Genomic DNA, 14540 nt, shown 5'->3' on the forward strand with positions numbered 1-14540 from the left:
CATCCATTCTTGCTGGAGCCATTTTCCCACGTCAGGAGCAGACTGTGCGGAAAAATTTAAGTTTCTCCTTTCATGTCGCCTTTCACTGCTCTCTGGACAGAATGCTTTTCTTTCACTCCTTTTCTTTGGCTGGATCCTCACCAAGCCAGTAGAAAAAGAATCTTTTAAGAACATATATATCTATCCATCGATATACATTCAGGCCCTGACAGTGACACGAAACTGTAGTGCCTCTTAATTACCCAGGAAGTGACAAGGTCAAGAGTGTCTGAGAGCTGCCTTGTAAGTTCTGCCATTGATTTCTCACCATTGTCTCTGCTTCACAAGTGAAAGTGGGGGCCACGGCTCCTGGGTTTTTTCACTATTTACTATTTGAATTTCTTCCTTTTTTCTTCCTTCCTTTCTTTTTTAATTTGAAAAGAAACTTCTGGCATTTGGGGTAGTAATTGGAAATTTATAAAAGCAGGATGTGTTTCAGGTTGGCTGACCAGTCATAATTGCTGCCTGGGCACCCAGAGAGGAGGTCAAGTTCTTGCAAAGACACCCCCTCCCCCATACCCCTGGGCTCTGGCTACTCTCTTCCACTTTCTTCCTATTACTTTTGGACTTTCCAGGAGAAAATGACGAGACAGATTTTTAATGTCCTTGAGTAGTCACTGGCTCTATTGATAATGGACACATAGTTTGTGTCCTTAGTCCCTGACATAGAGTTTTGGGGCAGATAGTGGTATTTTTAAAGGAGAGGAGTTGACCACTGAACCATGGTCACTGAGAAATTACATTAAGATACAAAGACAGAATCAAATGTGTTCCTGCACCCATCAGACTAAAGTTTTAGAAATTCCTATGACGTTTTGTTGAGCTGTGCTTTGAGATGGAGAAGCCAGAGCCTTCTTTAGAGAAATCAGAGAAATTAGTTCACAGAGGCTTACTTGAGTATTTTTTTCTTCAGTAAAAACAGTGAAATATGATTACATCACCAGAGTAGAGAAATATATTGACATCTACTTCTAAATCCTAGTAAAAAAATCATCTGGCTTTAGGTTTGGGGGCAAATCAAAATATATCTGGCCCTTTGTCATCTGTAAATATTGACTGCACAGCACTTAAAACCTATCCTGAATTAAATATTCCCAGTACCTTTCACTGAGATCAGTAATAGACTGTGGATAGATAGACAAGACAAAGAAGCTGTAGAATAAAGGTGAAACAAGTAAATACATGAGCATGATACAGACACCCAGATGTGAGGGTGTCCCATAACTCCAGGAAATGTTGCTACCTGTCCACTCGACAATTCGTGCATTTTCCAGCCATGCCCCCCACCTTATGTCCATACATCCATTCACCTGTCAGTTCACCAATATGCCATCTTGTTCCTCCATATATTACATGGCAGGTGAGTGTCATAACAAGGAAGTTTAGAAATGTGTTAGGGGCTCAGATGAAGGAGTTTCATGCAGAGTTGACATTTGAGCTGAGTTTTGAAGGATGGATAGCATGTGAGGAAGAAGGGATGATGTGGGGAAGACAGTATGCGCAAAGACTCAGAGGCAGGAAAGTCCTGTGTTTGTCTGGGATGCACTGAACAGTCAAGAAAGGAGGTCAAATAAGAAAGAAGACTGAAGAAACATTAACTTTGGGGATCAAAGCAGTTAAGGTGAGTAGCCAACAGTGTTTTGGAGGATCTTGGAACCAGTCATTTTTACAGTAGAGAGAGCACCAAGTGAGAAGGAAGTAGAGGAGCGGGGAGGAGTGGGGAGCCAGGACAATGACTAGCACACTTTGTTGTGGGAAAGGCTGTGTGAATAAAACATGGAAAAGCAAGAGGAAACTCTGTGTATTGTATGAAGTTTTACAAGTGCCTTACATTCAGTCTCCAAGAGTTCTCCAAGTAACTCTTTATAAAACTCAGAAAAGTCAAGGAGACTGAGTTGGTAAGACACTCATTAAGGAGTGGGAGGTAGGAGGGTGTGAAAGGAATTTCAATGTTTTTGTATGTGTGTGAGACAAGAGCCTTTCCACCTTCCTGCACCTGGCCCTCTTATGCTATTTTTCTGGAATTGCAGACTTGGAACTTGGGTGGGTGGAGTCCACTGCTATGCCCTGAGCCAGATGGTTTTCCAGCCTGGGAAGCACCGTCTGGACTGAGGGCTGGAGGAGGAGCAGAGACCTGGGCTGGAATCCTGTGTCTTTACTCCTCATCAGATGCCCCATGCAGGAGAACTGCACAAACTCTTTAAAATGGTATCATTAAAAGGTTTCTAGTAAGGATTAGTTTCAATGACAGGAAAAAAACCAAGCATTGTCTCCCAAATATGCTGGTTCTTTCACAGATCATCTCATTTTATCCCTGAGATAGCCCACGGAAGTAGGAAATATTTCCCTTCTTTTGCACATAGGATAATCGAGCCCAGAGAATTTGAGCAACTTTCCCACAATCGCACAGCTAGTTAAGCAGTGGCAGAACTAGATTCCAAACTCAACACTCTGGATGACCAGTTAGTCACTTAATGATTTTTGTGCTTCAGTTACTGAAGAACTCTTGGAATTAGGGATTCCTGAAGGCCCTGGGCTATTAAATACTTAGCATAGATCTTTGTAATAGTGATATATTATATAATTATATTAAGTAGAAGACGACTGGAAGATCATGCATGAAGGGAGGGAGCTTTGGAGGAAAATATGAGGGGAAAAACTAGGAGGCAAAGTAATCTTGCAAGTTCCTTAAATGAATTCTTCACAAAGGAGAGGGTAGTAGGGGCAGAAAAGATGAGCCGATCTGCGGGGATGACTAAGCCAGACAGCCTCAGCCTCGGTGGCCCCTGGCCTCCCAGACCATGCTCTGGCTTGGGGCGGGTCGGGAGCGGGGAACCTAGTAACCACAGTGTACAGCAAAGCAAATACTGCCTTGTTGATTTTGCTAAAAGAAAATAAGAGAAACACAGTTTACTCCCTGAGGTTCTTGTGCTGAGCCAGCTGTCCTGTAGCCTCCATGCTGGGCTGTGGTGCTCTGCTCCTAAGATACCTTGAATGTCCAAGTGAAGAGAAATCCAGGCTTTTTCTTTCCTTATACACGGATAAATGCTCACATCTGAAGTACTCTGTTTTGATCAATACATATCAAGGCCTAGAACATTCCTGTCACCCTAGAAAGTTTGCTTGCCGTTCTTCCTAGTCAGTGCCTGCCTCCCCCAGCACTCATGATCTGATTTTTATCACCCTTGATAAGTTTCAACTCTTCTAGAATGTCGTATAAATGCAGTTGTACTGGGTGTTCTGCTCATGTTTGTCTTCTTTTACATAGCATATTTTAAGATCTGTCCGTGTCGTTGCCTGTCTCGGTAACTCATCCATTCTTATTACTAAATAGTATTCCATTGCATGAAAACAATGCAGCTTGGTTATCTAGTCTCCTGTGACTGGAATCTGGGTATTTCCAATGTTGGCCTATAATGAAAAAAGTTGCTATAAACATTCTTATGAGACTGTAGATATATGTTCCCATTTCTTTTAGGTAAATATCGATGAGTAGAATTGCTGGGTCGGGGGTGGGTGCAGTGGTGTGCTGGGGAGGGCAGATACTGACTGGCAAGACGCAATTCTGCTCGCCCCTTTCCAATTCAGCTCTCAGTGATGTCACTAGCAGCTTGAAACTGGCTATGATCGAATTGATACCAGGGAAATTGGCAAATGCTACAAAGCAGGCTTGTTTTTCTTTTGGGGAGTCTGTTGTTAAACATTTACCAGTACACCACAGCATAGATGTGTGTTTAACTTTTAAAGAAACTATTAGGTTTCCAAAGTGACTGTGCCATTCCTACCAGTGATGTATGAGAATTCCAATGGCTCCATGTCCTGTCCAACATCTGGTGCTGTCAGTTTTTAATTTCAGCCATTGTTGTAGGTGTAGTGGTGTCTCATTGTAGTTTTAATTTGCATTTTTCTGGTGACTGATGATGTTGAGGGCTTCCCCAGGTGCTCATTGTGGTCCTTTGTATATTTTCTTTGGTACAGTGTCTGTTTAGTCTTTGGCCATTTAAAAACATTGATTGTTTGTCTTTATTGTTGAGTAGCAAGAATTCTTTTATATCCTACATAGAAGCCCTATATCAGATACATGTTTTGTGAATATTTGCTTCTAGCTTACAGTTTGCCTACTTATTTTCTTGATGGTATATATTTTTAATGAGTTGATAGTTTAAATTTTGATGACACACAGTTGATCAATTTTTAATGTATGGTTTGTATTTTCTGTATTTGCTTTAAGATATTCTGCCTGGGGATTTCCCTTGAAGTCTAGTGGTTTAAGACTCTGCTCATCCAATGCGGGGGTCGGGGCAGCGGGGGGGTGGGGGTGAGGGTGGGCGGGTACAGGTTTGATCGCTGGTTGGAGAACTAAGATCCCACATGCTGCAATATAGCCAAAAGATAAAAAAATAAAATAAAATAAAGATATTCTGCCTGCAGTGTCCTTCTCCATTGCCTCTGTCTGGAGAACCATTCATTCTTCAAGGCCTAATACAAAGGTCATTTTTAGGGAACCCTTTCTGAACCTCAACTAGCAACATGCTTGTTTCTGTACACTCACTTAATTCATACCTCTGATCATGCTAAAATATAACTTTTGTTTTATGGGTCTTTCCCACCTACTTGACTGGGAGCCCAAAGTGGGATCTGCAGGTCTTCTGGATTTTATTCTCCTTTGTATCTCCTCATCCTCCTAGCCTCCTATCCCATTTCCAACAGCAGCGCCCTGCTAGGTGTCTGGCCTATTCACAGTAAATGCTAGCTGACTGAGTGAAGGAGCTTGAACATACCCAGGATCTCATAAATCACCATGGTTGACCTATTTGTCCTTTGATTATGTTGTAAGCTTTGAGAGGATATTGCTTATGGATCAGAAGCTGGGGTAGTTTATTTCCCAGAGCAAAGGTGAGTTTGAAAATTCTACCAGGTTCAGTTATTGAGAATCCTCAGTGAGGCTTCACTGAGGCTCCACTGTGATTCTGCTCCAAGAAGGTTAAGGTTAGGCAGCTCTTTGTGCACTTGTACGCTGGCCTGGCGGGCTGGGAGAGGGAGAGGGTGTGTGCCGGGTGTAATCTGAACTGCATCTAAACTTTGAGCCCGAACTGACAAAGCACCGGGCTGGTGGTTTGACAATCCTGGGGTCAAGCACATTTATAGCTATGTGACCTTATGCAAGTGGTTTCGCCACTTTTAGTCTTTATTTCTTTAGATGATAAACCAGGGGCAATCATACTACCCATTGCCATTGGAATTAAAGGCAATGTACTTAAGACAGATCTAAAAGTAGTCAAGTTTCCAGGAAACTTCCTGACCCTAGGGTCTGGGTCACTCCTGTGGGGGATTCTTGGTGGGTTCCTGGTTCTGTGGGGTTTTCCATGAGTGACGGCTCCCGTGACTTCCAGCTTCAGTGTGGTACCTGCCTGGAGCAATATTAGATACAGTTCTGGGGGTAGGAGAGTTGGAGGAGTCCTGGGGAGTCCATACAGAAGCCCAAGCGAGACAGAATACCTGGAGTGCTTGCCACTCGTAGACACAAATGTCCACCCTGAATCGGGAGGCCCCCTTTTTGAGGAATTTACTAATTGCCTGTTTTGGCAGCACTCAAATGGCGCTGGAGTGGTCTGTGATCAAGGCTTCCCTAGCCCATCAAAAAAGAGGGAATTGTGGGAGTGGGTCTTGGATAGAGAAGGGCAGATCTTCTTACAGACTGAAGGTGGAGTATGGAGAGTCTTCCTGCCCGCCCCTTATCCCGCCAGCGCCTCCGCCCCTGCAGTTCCCACCTAACTTTAGAGGCAAGATCGGCCCCGCCCCTAGCCAGTCACTTTCCCTGAGGCCAGTTTGCACGGTTGCAAACTGGGGGGTGGGGCTGTTGCCATTACCTCTCTCCCCTCATCCTTCAGGGGATTTACAGGAATGTGCGGAAACAGTGGGGGTTCAGGCGTTTGGCAATTGTGAATAACTGCAGAGGCACGTGGTGGGTAGAACCGGGAGCGGCTCCCTTTGCTTAGTTCCTTCGTTCACTCCTTCGTGTATTCACCCCACATTGATGCAGCAGCTAGGCGGGCCAAGGACTGGGATGAGACACAGAACACAAACAAGACCAAAGCCCTCTGCAGTTATGTCTGGCCATCCAAGAGTTAAGCGGGCGGCGTGGGAGGCAGGAGGGCGCGCGGCGGGTGCCAAAGTCGGAACCTGCTCGGCGGCGGCTCCGGCGCTGCCTTGACTCGCGGCCAGGCCTGGCGCGGCCGCCGGCTGTGGAATGTGTGAGCGCCATGTGTCACCGCCCCAGACTGTGGGAAAACGCTGCTCCGCTCACCTCCCAGCAGCTGCCCCGCGCCCGCCGGCCGGCCGAGCCGGGAAACGGGAGCCGCCTGCCGCGCGGGCCCCGGGGCACTTCCGAGCGTGCCTGCCGCACCCCTCGCTCCACTCGCCTCCGCAGCAGCCCGGCAGGGCCCTCTCCTTGCCTTTTGGATCCCGAACGATTTAATTTCTTTCCGTTTAGTTAAATTGGCCCTGTTTAGACCCAGGAGCCTTCTAAGCGCAGGGCCTGGGGAATGAGGGCGGGAGGGCTGTGGTTTGAAATACCACTGGTCCGCCTGAGCACCTTCCTGGTTCCTCGCCTGGTGCCCTGAGGTCACGCTCAGTGATCACAGTTCTGAGTAGGAGGCCCCGATCTACCTTCTTCCCCCAAATCAGAAACAGCTTCCCCCAGGGCCAGGCAAGGCATTTGCAGGCCGCCCCACCTCCCGCCCACTGCGGGGTCACTCTTCCACTCCCGGGCACACCCAGGATGCCAGCCCAGCGCCAGGTGTGAGTGGGAACCGTGCAATGTACAGACCCCGCCCCCTCCCCCCGCCCAGACCAAGGACTTAGTCCAGTCGTGCCGGGAGATTTATCCAAGGTCACCCTGCCGGATGGCAGCAGAACCACCCCTAGAATCCCAAGTCCAGTGGCCCTCTGCCACACTCCGAACATGCCCCTCCTAGGTGTCCTGACTTCTCAGCAACATAGGGCCCTGAGTCCCCTGCCTTAATCAGAGAAGTTGGGGGGGCTTCCCTGGTGGTCCCAGTGGCTAAGATTTTGAGTTCCCAGTGCAGTGGGCCTGGATTCCCTCCCTGATCAGGGAACTAGATCCCACATGCCACACCTACAGTTGCATGCAGCAGCTAAAGATCCTGCCTGCCAAGGAAGATTAAAGATCCCATGTGCTGCAACTAAGACCAGACACAGTCAAATGAATAAATAAATGAATGAATTAAAAAATTATAGAGAAGGTGGAATTGAGACACATAGGGAAAGGAGTAAACCATGTGTACTGGGACCCCAGCTGCTTTGCCCAAAGTCAGCCTTAATGCTGCCAGAGGTCTTCTCCTGTCACTTAACCCTGTCTTCCTAGCGGCTGCACCACCTACAAGCTTTGGGCCCTGCCTGGTTAGTGAAACCTCCACTGCATTCCAGCTCTCCAGCTTCTTCCTGTCTCTGCACCTGGCTTCTGCTTGTCCTTCAGTGTCTGGGTCTGAGGTCGGGGTCCATCTGGTCCCTCTCCTGGACTCCTGACACACTTGATTCCTGTCCGTTCTTCCAGCCACCTACAGCTCACAATCTCCACGCCCTCTTCTGTCTTCCACAATTTCTTACGGACAGGACCTATGTTGCCCTCTTTTCTATATCCCTCACAAACAATAGTTTGGAAGTTCTGCTTAGTGGTATTTGCTCTGTTTGTTGGCTGGATGAACTAACAGATGACTGCTCTGACACATGACACATAACACATGACATGATTCCCAGTGCAATCTATCATGGGCTCACTATTTCACTAACCAGATGTGTCACCTGAGCAAGTTACTTAATTCACCTCTTTAAGTCTCAGTTTTCTCACCTATACAATGGAAGTAAGTTCAATCGTTCTTGGGTCTGAAGTGACTTGTGCAGTGGTAGGCACATAGCAGATGCTCAATTAAAAATACGCATGTATATACATATGTGAAATTGCTAAAATATTTAGTACATGAATGCTTAGCATATACATAAAACACGCAAATACTGACAAGTATTTTCAGTGACTGTTTCAATATAGCACATCTGTCTGTTTGTTAGCTAGACTGGTGGTTGGGGAAACTCCTTGTTACATCAGTGTGGGTTGTCTTTTGTGTATTTCCCCCTTCTCAGTGTCCTTCTGGGAGCTCTGGTTACAGAGCCAAGACTTGACATAGGGAAATAAATGTCTGGGTGTGTCTGAGTGTGTGCTTCTAAAAGTGTCCTGAGGTGGTGGGACAGACGACTCCTGTCTTCTCAGGACCACTTTTCTTCCTCCATCAGGGCATGACTTGTAACCTGCTAAGCATGTCTTGAGCACCTGCTGTGTGCCATGCTTTGTGCTGGGCCTATGGCTGATATACGTCCTCTTGTTCCCACCTACAGAAAGTTTCTCTCTTTATCAGGGGAGCAACATGGGCGTGTGTGTGGGAAATTATTGAGTCAGCAAGACAGTGTCACTAATTTAGTGCTATCAAGTGAGGGGTAGGTGCCAAGTGACACAAGGTTCTGAGGAAGGAGAGAACAGTGATGGTGCGTGTGTTCATCTACTTGAGCTGCATAACAGAAGACCATAGACTAGGAGGTAGACACATTTGCTTTCTCATAGTTCTGGAGGCTGGGAAGTCCAAGATCAACCTGCTGGCCAATTTGGGTTTGGGTACGAGCTCTCTTCCTGGCTTACAGATTGCGACTTTCTCACTGTGTCCTTACATGGCCCAGGTAGGATCGGGGGGTGGTAGAGGAGTCTTATAAGATTTTTCTTGGGTGCACCATACTTGAGGCTCTAGCTTATTGTGTCCCCACTTTGCCTGACGAAGTAATAAAACCACTCTTTCCTTTTCCTCCACAACTCTATCTCTGAATTTCTGTTTGGCATTCCTACGCAGAGAGCCAAGATTTTGGCAACAGCATTGGCCACCTATTCTCCTTGCTTGGCCTCACAATAAAAAACCTTTTTCTGCTAAAAAAAAGAAAAAAAGGTTTTTCTCAGGCATCTTTTTTTATAAGGACACTTATGCTATGCGATTAGGGCCCTACCCTTATAAATTCATTTAACCTTAACTACTTCCTTAAAGGCCTTATCTCCAAATATAGTTCACATGAGGGATGATGTTAGGGGTCAACATTTGAATTTGAGGGGAGGGCGCGTCCGTTTCAGTCCATAGAAGTAGGGAAAAGGTGTAACTCAGTCTAGAAAGAGACCTCCTTGGCTAGGTGGGCAGAGGGCATGCCTGGTGAAGGGAATAGCTTGGGCAGAAGGGCAATGGCAGCGGTGAGCAGGCCATGAGGAACCTGGCATGGCTGGTACCAAAAGCATGTGCTGGGTGGGAAATAGGTTTAAGAATCTGGGGGCATGGCCAGATTATGGAAGGTTTTGAATGCTGGGTGTTTGGAGGCTCTTTTTAAATGCTCAGTCTGTGCTTCATGTGCCTGAAAATAGGAGTTGAAGAAAATAGGAGTGGAGGAGGAAACACTGGTTCAATGACAGGGCAACAATAAGGCTTTGAAAATGCTCCTCATAGGCACCAGATATAGGGAACCTAACCCTAGTCTTCAGATGAGGGCGCTGAGGCTATGAAAGGTCAAGTGACCAGACTTAAGGCCAACAGTGAGTTAGTGGCATGCCAGGATTAACAGTGGCACTTGGCTGGCTCCACAGTGGACACCTCTTCCTTGGCCCCTGGGTACCAGATGGTCAGAGGGGCCCAAGGAAAGTCCAGGTGCTGGACTGGTGATGAGTGGATTAATGCAAGGTGAGAGCAGAGGTAAAAGCAGCTGGAACTCCAGCAATAATCTGGATGAGGCGCCTCCACCTCCCATTTCCTCGACCTGGCTAGGGCAAGATAAGCCTACGTGAGACTGTTGAGCTGTTAGGGAACAGTGGGGAATGGATGTGAACGAGTTCTGAGGACTGAGGAACACTTGGAATGGGTGAGCAGGCAGAAATAAAGAAGGTCATTTGATATCTGTTGGACATTTTGGTTGCTATTATCATTGCTGTTTAAGATGACGCTCTGAACCATACAATTAAAGTTAATGCTTTAAATAGTAACACACCGGATTTGACCAAAATCCAAACAAAATGACGGTATAGACAGAGACATCTGGGAGATATTAAGTGTTTGTGGAGCAGTGGTTTTTCTAAGCAAAGTCCTTGGGGCTGACTTATAGAAAAACTATTTTCTAGATGAAGAAACTGAGCCTCAGAAAGAAGAGCTGCTTAAAGCCACGCAATGAGTGGCTGAGCTGGTTGACCCCAGATCCATCTGGCTCCAATGTGTGTCCTCTTGCCATCCCCGTGATGCTGACACTGGGCCTTTTTGACACTTGGATATCAGGTATCCATCTGGTAACTTTATTTTCCAACCCCTAAATAGGGACACATGGTCTGACAAGTGTGAAGTCACTTACGGGGACAAGAGACTAGAATGTTTTAAATTAGGACCATCCAGGCAAATCCAGGACATCTGGTCATCAGAGATATCTAGGGGCTGCCCACACCCTTGGCACGAGGCTGGCTGTTGCCATTTAATACTCTTCCCCATCCTGAATGCCCAAGGTCTATTTTTCGGTTGGAGCATATGCCACAAACAAATGAGAAACTTTTAAAAAGATCAAACAGCTGGAGAGAGATTGCAGTGGACATTCTTTTTAGGGCAGCCTAAGAATGGGAAGGAGAGCAGGGGAGGGCAGGGATGTGGTTGAGGGTCAGAAGAGCAACCCACAGCTTCCAGATCCCAGGAGGTGTGAGGCTGTGTGAGCAGAGGGCAGACTGTGACTGGAGGGCTCTTCAGCAGTCTGGGGAACGGGGCTGCCCTCCTATCCTCTCTCTTTATCTTTCCATCTCTTCCACTTGCTCTTTCATCTTTTTGAACTTCAACTGCTCCCTCCCTGCCTTCCTTCCACTTGTGCTGAGAGAAAGGGTGTGCAGCTGTGCCTGGTGCCCCTTAAGGAGGGCCAGCAGCCCCTGGGGAGGGGAGATGACTTACTAGCTAGTGATGTGAGGGCATCAAACCCTATTCTGTGAAATGGGCCCAAGGGGACAGGTTACTGTAGAATTCTGTCAGATCCTATGTGAAACTGTTCTGGAAACAATAAAGAATTGGACACATGTGGCGCTGAGGTTCATATTCAATGGGAGTTGGGGGGTCACTGTCATGTTGATATTGTTACAGTCAAATACCACCTTTAGAAACATTCATCTGGACAGGTGTGTGTTTGATGTTGTTTGTTTGACTCTTAAGAAAGGAGAAGTGAGGTGGGAGGGTATGTGTGTTTCTGTGTATATGTGCATGTGGAGAGAGAGAGAGAGAGAGATTTGGCATTTGCTGGAAATCATTTACTCATAGAGTATTAGAGATAGGCCTCAAAGAGTGTATAACCCATCCTCTTCACTTTATACATGGGGACACTATCAGATCAGATCAGATCAGTCGCTCAGTCCTGTCCGACTCTGTGCGACCCCATGAATCGCAGCACGCCAGGCTTCCCTGTCCATCACCAACTCCCGGAGTTCAGTGAGACTCACGTCCATCGAGTCAGTGATGCCATCCAGCCATCTCATCCTCTGTCGCCCCCTTCTCCTCTTGCCCCCAATCCCTCCCAGCATCAGAGTCTTTTCCAATGAGTCAACTCTTCGCATGAGGTGGCCAAAGTACTGGAGTTTCAGCTTTAGCATCATTCCTTCCAAAGAAACCCCCAAAAGGTTAACTTTCCCAGGTCAATAACTAGTCAGTGGTCACAGTGGACTTGGTCCAGGCCTCCAGGTCATCAAGCTGATGGCCCTCTGGTAGGAGCACAGGGAGGTGAGCAGGAGAGATGTGATCTCTAGTGTCTGGGTCTCACAGACCAACCGGGAAGTCCAACCCCAAGCAGAGAACCACTCCAGACTGTGCTGGTTATGGTGGGAGATCCAGGGATACAGCCCAGGGGCCTGTGAGAATTTAGCTACAGTCACAGCCATCCAAGTCGGATGGTTGGGGAGGACTTGGGGGACAGCCAGAATGCTGTAGCATTTCCCTCAGTGATACTTTGGGCTCCAATTCTTGTCTAGAAGTGGTTAGTAAGGCTTTTAACCAGCATTTGAATTCACATGTACCAGTCCTTAGCTTTCCCTGAAAAAATCCATAAAATTATAGTAATGGCTCCTCAAACTTCTCTGCAAAGGGTTAAATGTCTGTGATATTTAACCGGTTAGTATATACTTTGTGATCAGCCCAATGTACTAAAGGAAAGCCACTCAGTAAGTGGCTGGCAAAGCTAATTTGTTATTCAGGTGTTTTAACCTATTGAGCTTTTAAAAGCATTATTCTTCCAAAGCATTTCAAAAGTCTATCTAGTTCCTCTTGGGGAGAACTGATTAGCAAGCAGTTTTTACTTTCCAGTACAAGTTCTCATTACAATAACTCATCTAGTTTTCCTTCTTTCCTGGAAACATAGGGAACCTCTGGAAGATGTTCATCTCTCCCGGCTCCATTGCACCTCCCATGAGTTCTTGTCCAAGGTGGGCTCTTAGGGATCTTTTGTTGGATTGACCTGATGATCAAAGTAGGTGGCATGTCCAAGTTACTCCCAACCCTCTTGAACCCCAAGCCTTGAGATGCTCACGACTCAAGTTATTGGCTGTGAAACTGTGGTTATCCTAATACTTCATGTGAATTTCCACCATAAGCAACGGCACCTAAGTTTGGGCATCTTGAGGAAGACTGAGTAAGATACCAAAATGAGACCAAAGATACCGTTTGGTATCTTTGTGCTTAGTGTAGTGCCTGGTACATAGTACGTGATCAGTAAATGTTTATTGGATGAAACAGAAATGAAACACACTTTTATTAGGCTACTTCTATGTATTTATTACAAGTAAAAGAGATTTAAAAGATCATTTCCTGGGAGGAGGGAGGAGGGTTCAGGATGGGGAACACATGTATACCTGTGGCGGATTCATTTTGATATTTGGCAAAACTAATACAATTATGTAAAGTTTAAAAATAAAATAAAATTAGAGAAAAAAAAATAAATAAAAGATCATTTCCTGCTTTCGAAGCTGTACTGTTAGCTTCTTTTCTCAAGGTCAGTGTTTCTGATCTGATCCCTGTAGTTCACACAAGAAATGACAACTTCCCTGTTACTTCAAAGTCCCTTTCTCCTACCTAGGCTGATTTTTTTAAAATTTTAACTTTTTTAAAGCATAGACTCATCTTTGATCTATGCCGGACAATGGATTTGTGTTGACAAGATGTTTTCCCATAGTTTTCTCATGTAAGTAAGCTTTAATGAGCTTACTCCTGCCTGGTTCTAGTCCTAAAATCCTAAAAATCCTAAAAGGATTTTCTTTTTTGGACCCAGAGTTTATCATGGAAATTCACATTAGAGAATATTTCTGCATATTTCTGGGGTTTTCACCTTCCAATTATTAGGATAAGACCCTCTCCCCCAAGCCTTGTCCATTCTTTGGATTATAACTTTTTTTAAGAACATGATCTTGGGCTGCATATCTATTCATGCGATGATTAACTGATCCAGAAGAACTTGACTAGCATGTAAATATTGGAGCTGGAAGGCAAGTTGAAAACCATTCCCTATACAGAAATGTTACTCTTTCTTTTGCCAAGGGGAAGCTCAGCAGTTCAACAAGTAAGGCGATTTCACGCATTTTTACATTAAGTAGAATTTTGTGTCCTTTTTGTATGGTTGAGATTCTTTACAAGTAACAGGTAAAGGCTAAAAGTCCACAGAACCACTCAATCTTCCTGTTTTAATGTCAGTCCCACCAAAGATGTTTAGAGACATCACTTCTCTTACTACAGTATTGATTAATACCACCTACTAGTATTTAAGCCACTTGAACTATGTTGCCAGATGTTGAATGACAAAACTATGTTTTTATGTGTATGTTTGTGTGTGTGTGTGTGTGTGAGAGAGAGAGAGAGAGAGAGAGATGTGGTGATGAGGTGCTGGGCTTTGTAGGTTCATACAAAGTAACAAGAGAAGAGTCTAAGTTAAATGAACTGTGAAACTATAACAGGCTTTTCTTATGAAACAAACTCTCCAGATTTTTTTCTGTATGTCAAGAAATGGTTAAATTCTTCCATAAAGAAAAAGTACATCTTTTTTGACTTTTAAGAATGTTTGGACTTCCCTGGGTGCTTGTCATTGGGTTACTTTTAGATGGAGAGCTTTGGAAAATTTTCATCCCTCTAATAGATACCAAATTGGAGACTAATAGCACATAAAATAGCCTGGAGCATTCTGGGATAAAAATGGCTCCAAGTTGACCTCTTATCCAGACTTCCAGACTTCTACTCTCTCCAGCTCAGCCCTGTCTCTTAGAGCAGGTCTAAAATAGGCTGTTTCCAAAGAATGGGTATTACCCTTGGGTTAAATAAATGTTTTGTGTGATTTTTCCACCTGGTCAATCAATTATTGGCTCAGATTAACCTAGAACCTTCTGGTTATTGTTATTTCTATCTCTA

Source organism: Bos indicus x Bos taurus, chromosome 1, assembly GCF_003369695.1.
Source record: "Bos indicus x Bos taurus breed Angus x Brahman F1 hybrid chromosome 1, Bos_hybrid_MaternalHap_v2.0, whole genome shotgun sequence".
NCBI lineage: Eukaryota > Metazoa > Chordata > Mammalia > Artiodactyla > Bovidae > Bos > Bos indicus x Bos taurus.